This window comes from Panulirus ornatus, chromosome 40 (genome assembly GCF_036320965.1).
Source record: "Panulirus ornatus isolate Po-2019 chromosome 40, ASM3632096v1, whole genome shotgun sequence".
Classification (NCBI taxonomy): domain Eukaryota; kingdom Metazoa; phylum Arthropoda; class Malacostraca; order Decapoda; family Palinuridae; genus Panulirus; species Panulirus ornatus.
In genome coordinates this window covers 11,012,043-11,017,042 of record NC_092263.1, presented here as the reverse complement: position 1 = coordinate 11,017,042, position 5,000 = coordinate 11,012,043, and the positions used below count along the sequence as shown (strand labels likewise).

General features: G+C 42.1%; 1 protein-coding gene across 3 annotated transcripts in view; it reads left to right on the top strand.

Moving 5' to 3' along the window:
• Nucleotides 1-5,000, top strand: part of LOC139761383 (uncharacterized) — a 347,706-nt gene that overhangs the window by 274,661 nt on the left and 68,045 nt on the right. The window lies entirely within an intron of this gene.

Genomic DNA, 5,000 nt, shown 5'->3' with positions numbered 1-5,000 from the left:
CCTTCCTCCCTTCCCTCCTCCCCTCCCTCTCTCTCCCCCTCCTCTGGTCACATTTTCACCCCCTCCCCTCCCCTTCCTCCCTCTCTCCCCCCCCTCCTCTGGTCACATTTTAACCCCCCTTCCCCTCCTCCCACAAGTGTACCCCCCCTCCCCTGGCGGCGGGCCCCCCTCCCTCCTCCCCTACTAGGAGGCGCCCCTTCCCCCCCTCCACCCCCTCCCTCCCCCCTCCCCACTATCAATTATTTACGGGTCGGGATTCTGACCTGGTCGATAGTACAAATACCAGGGCCTGGCTGAGGGCGAGGGGGGGGGGTGCTCTCTGCCCCCCCCCCTCCCCTCCCCTCGTTCCCTCCCTCCCTCCACCCTGCCCCGCTACCAGGCCCCCCTACCCCTCTCCCCCCTCCTCTCCACTGGTAGTGGTAGTACACCACCCCCTCCCCTCCCCTCCCCTCCTCCTCTACCCCCTCCCCCTCGTATAGCAGTTAACCCCCCCTCCCTCTTCTTCCCTCCCTTCCCTCCCTTCCGGTGGTGGTCCCGTAAACACCCCTCCCCCCTCCCTCCCGGTAATGGTAAACCCCTCTTTTCCCCCCACCCCACCCCCCTTCTTCCCTCCCTCCCGGTGATGGTCCCCCCCTTCCCTTCCCCCTCCTTCCCCCTCCCCCTTCCACTATCTCCACCTTGTGTCTCTTATCTTCTGCTATCTCTCCTGCTCTTATCAGTTGACCACCACACACACACACACACACACACACACACACACACACACACACACACACACACACCTCTGTCATGGCGGACACTCAACACCAGCGACCAACCGCCTCCCGTTTTCTTTCTATCCGTAAACAGTCCACGAAAACAGAAAATGGAAGGATGTCGTACGTTATCTCAGATTAAATATATATATATATATATATATATATATATATATATATATATATATATATATATATATATATATATATATATATATATATATACTCACCTACTGATAACAGATGATGGCTGGGGACCCCTCCCCTCCCCCCCCATGTGTGCCCCAGAGATAAGGGAGATAAGAGATAACGATGATATAGGAACCTGTCTCCATTGAGGCCCCAAAAGACGACGACCCAAGACCACATGTACCCCCGAACACTGTCTTCCTCCTGTATTATAACACGTTCACCGTACCCCACCTCCCTCGCCTCCTGTATTATGTATTGACCCATATATATATATATATATATATATATATATATATATATATATATATATATATATATATATATATATTATCCCTGGGTGGGGATAGGGGAGAAAGAATACTTGCCACGTATTCCCTGCGTGTCGTAGAAGGCGACTAAAAGGGGAGGGAGCGGGGGGCTGGAAATCCTCCCCTCTCGGTTTTTTTTTTTTATAATTTTCCAAAAGAAGGAACAGAGAAGGGAGCCAGGTGAGGATATTCCCTCAAAGGCCCAGTCCTCTGTTCTTAACGCTACCTCGCTAACGCGGGAAATGGCGAATAGTTTAAAAGAAAAGAATACATATATATATATTCGTATGGGTTCCAGAAACACACATAAGTCACCATTATATAAACTGCCTCCCACACGTAAGGCATCCTTATATAAACTGCTAAGAAAATGGGAGATGGGGGGGTGTGTTGGGGGTGGAGATGGGGGGGTCACATTATAGAAATAGGTCTTTATCATTTAGTTTTGACCTCAAATCTATTCCATTGTAATCAAAGTCTCTCTCTCTCTCTCTCTCTCTCTCTCTCTCTCTCTCTCTCTCTCTCTCTCTCTCTCTCTCTCTCTCTCGTATGATGTGGTTTCGTAACATCTTAATTGAGGTAAAATGTTTTTTTTGTATTTGTTTTTTTTAATATTTTTTTGTTCATTGGTTGTTCAAGGTTCGTGTTTAGCCTGTGGAGGATTGTCTATCTATCTATCTATCCATTGTCTATCAGTCTATCTATCTATCTCTATCTATCTGTCCATTATCTACCTGTCTATCTATCTATCTCTCTCTATCTATCTAATTATCTGTATATCTATTTATCTATTTGTCTATCTATCTATCTCTATCTTTCTGTCTATCTATCTATCTATGGGTCTATCTATCTATCAATCTGTCAATTTATATATATCTATATCTACCTATCAGTCTATCAATATATATATATATATATATATATATATATATATATATATATATATATATATATATATCCAGTTTTAATAGTAATATAAAACTTAAAATTAAAAAAATCCTTTTTTATCTCTTTTTTTCGTCCTTATTTATTAACGAGTTTATAGGATGTTTCGCTCTAATAGTGCGTGAGAAACACACAGGAATAGCGACCCCCCGACCAGCGTATAAACCAAATTATATATTCATATTTATATATATATATATATATTTTCATATATATTTTTATATGAATATATATGTTTTTTTTTAACTACAATGTGATCGTGTTGACCTCCCAGTTGGCAGTCCACTGTAAAAGTTGGTAATATATATATAGGGGGTGACTGTATTGTTGACTGGTTGGTAAGGTTATTTAATGTATGTATGACTCATGGTGAGGTGCCTGAGGATTGGCGGAATGCGTGCATAGTGCCATTGTACAAAGGCAAAGGGGATAAGAGTGAGTGCTCAAATTACAGAGGTATAAGTTTGTTGAGTATTCCTGGTAAATTATATGGGAGGGTATTGATTGAGAGGGTGAAGGCATGTACAGAGCATCAGATTGGGGAAGAGCAGTGTGGTTTCAGAAGTGGTAGAGGATGTGTGGATCAGGTGTTTGCTTTGAAGAATGTATGTGAGAAATACTTAGAAAAGCAAATGGATTTGTATGTAGCATTTATGGATCTGGAGAAGGCATATGATAGAGTTGATAGAGATGCTCTGTGGAAGGTATTAAGAATATATGGTGTGGGAGGAAAGTTGTTAGAAGCAGTGAAAAGTTTTTATCGAGGATGTAAGGCATGTGTACGTGTAGGAAGAGAGGAAAGTGATTGGTTCTCAGTGAATGTAGGTTTGCGGCAGGGGTGTGTGATGTCTCCATGGTTGTTTAATTTGTTTATGGATGGGGTTGTTAGGGAGGTAAATGCAAGAGTTTTGGAAAGAGGGGCAAGTATGAAGTCTGTTGGGGATGAGAGAGCTTGGGAAGTGAGTCAGTTGTTGTTCGCTGATGATACAGCGCTGGTGGCGGATTCATGTGTGAAACTGCAGAAGCTGGTGACGGAGTTTGGTAAAGTGTGTGGAAGAAGAAAGTTAAGAGTAAATGTCAATAAGAGCAAGGTTATTAGGTACAGTAGGGTTGAGGGTCAAGTCAATTGGGAGGTGAGTTTGAATGGTGAGAGGCTGGAGGAAGTGAAGTGTTTTAGATATCTGGGAGTGGATCTGTCAGCGGATGGAACCATGGAAGCGGAAGTGGATCATAGGGTGGGGGAGGGGGCGAAAATTTTGGGAGCCTTGAAAAATGTGTGGAAGTCGAGAACATTATCCCGGAAAGCAAAAATGGGTATGTTTGAAGGAATAGTGGTTCCAACAATGTTGTATGGTTGCGAGGCGTGGGCTATGGATAGAGTTGTGCGTAGGAGGATGGATGTGCTGGAAATGAGATGTTTGAGGACAATGTGTGGTGTGAGGTGGTTTGATCGAGTAAGTAACGTAAGGGTAAGAGAGATGTGTGGAAATAAAAAGAGCGTGGTTGAGAGAGCAGAAGAGGGTGTTTTGAAGTGGTTTGGGCACATGGAGAGAATGACTGAGGAAAGATTGACCAAGAGGATATATGTGTCGGAGGTGGAGGGAACGAGGAGAAGAGGGAGACCAAATTGGAGGTGGAAAGATGGAGTGAAAAGGATTTTGTGTGATCGGGGCCTGAACATGCAGGAGGGTGAAAGGAGGGCAAGGAATAGAGTGAATTGGAGCGATGTGGTATACAGGGGTTGACGTGCTGTCAGTGGATTGAATCAAGGCATGTGAAGCGTCTGGGGTAAACCATGGAAAGCTGTGTAGGTATGAATATTTGCGTGTGTGGACGTGTGTATGTACATGTGTATGGGGGGGGGGGGATGGGCCATTTCTTTCGTCTGTTTCCTTGCGCTACCTCGCAAACGCGGGAGACAGCGACAAAGTATAAAAAAAAAAAAAAAAAAAAAAAAAAAAATATATATATATATATATATATATATATATATATATATATATATATGTATATATATATATATATATATATATATATATATATATATATATATATATATATATATAGTGTATATGTATGTGTGTGTGTATGTTTGTATATATGGTATCTCGTTTTTCTTGTTAATTTCTATATCTATAATGTATTGTATACATGTGTGTATATAGTTAGGTTCTATATGTGTCTATATGTTGTATGGCGTTATCTATCAGATATTGCGATAGATGATAGAAATTAACAGATAGATAGAATTTACGGTGATAAGAGGCAGCCATCCAGCGGTATGTGGCATCTGTGTCTCGCCGCGCCCCACCAGCCAATCACCGCCTCCCCTAGCAGTTGCCACATGTCGCCAGGGTCTTCAACCCTTCTGTACGACCTAATTGCCCTGTTATTGTCTAGTTTAACAGCCATAAAAACTCTTGTAAACATGATTATTGTTGTATTTATTTATATATATATATATATATATCCACTAAGACTGTCCCTTTTTCTCTCCTTTAACTACACAACGCCTATATATTTATGTGTGTGTGCAAAGTGTATGAAAATGCACTTGTGCAAAATTACTTCGTGGAGGCCATTTTGTCTTTGTTCCTGGTTTGCACAAACATCAAACAAACAAACAAACAAACAAAGACAAATATGTCTAATGTGGTTAGTGGCATGGGTGATGACCTTTGCCTGACCTGATGTGACCTTAAATGAGGTCAGGTCGAGGTGGCTGGGGATGGCCAAATAGGGCTCGATTTGGAATAGTTAATTATTATTATTATTATTATTATTATTATTATTATTATTA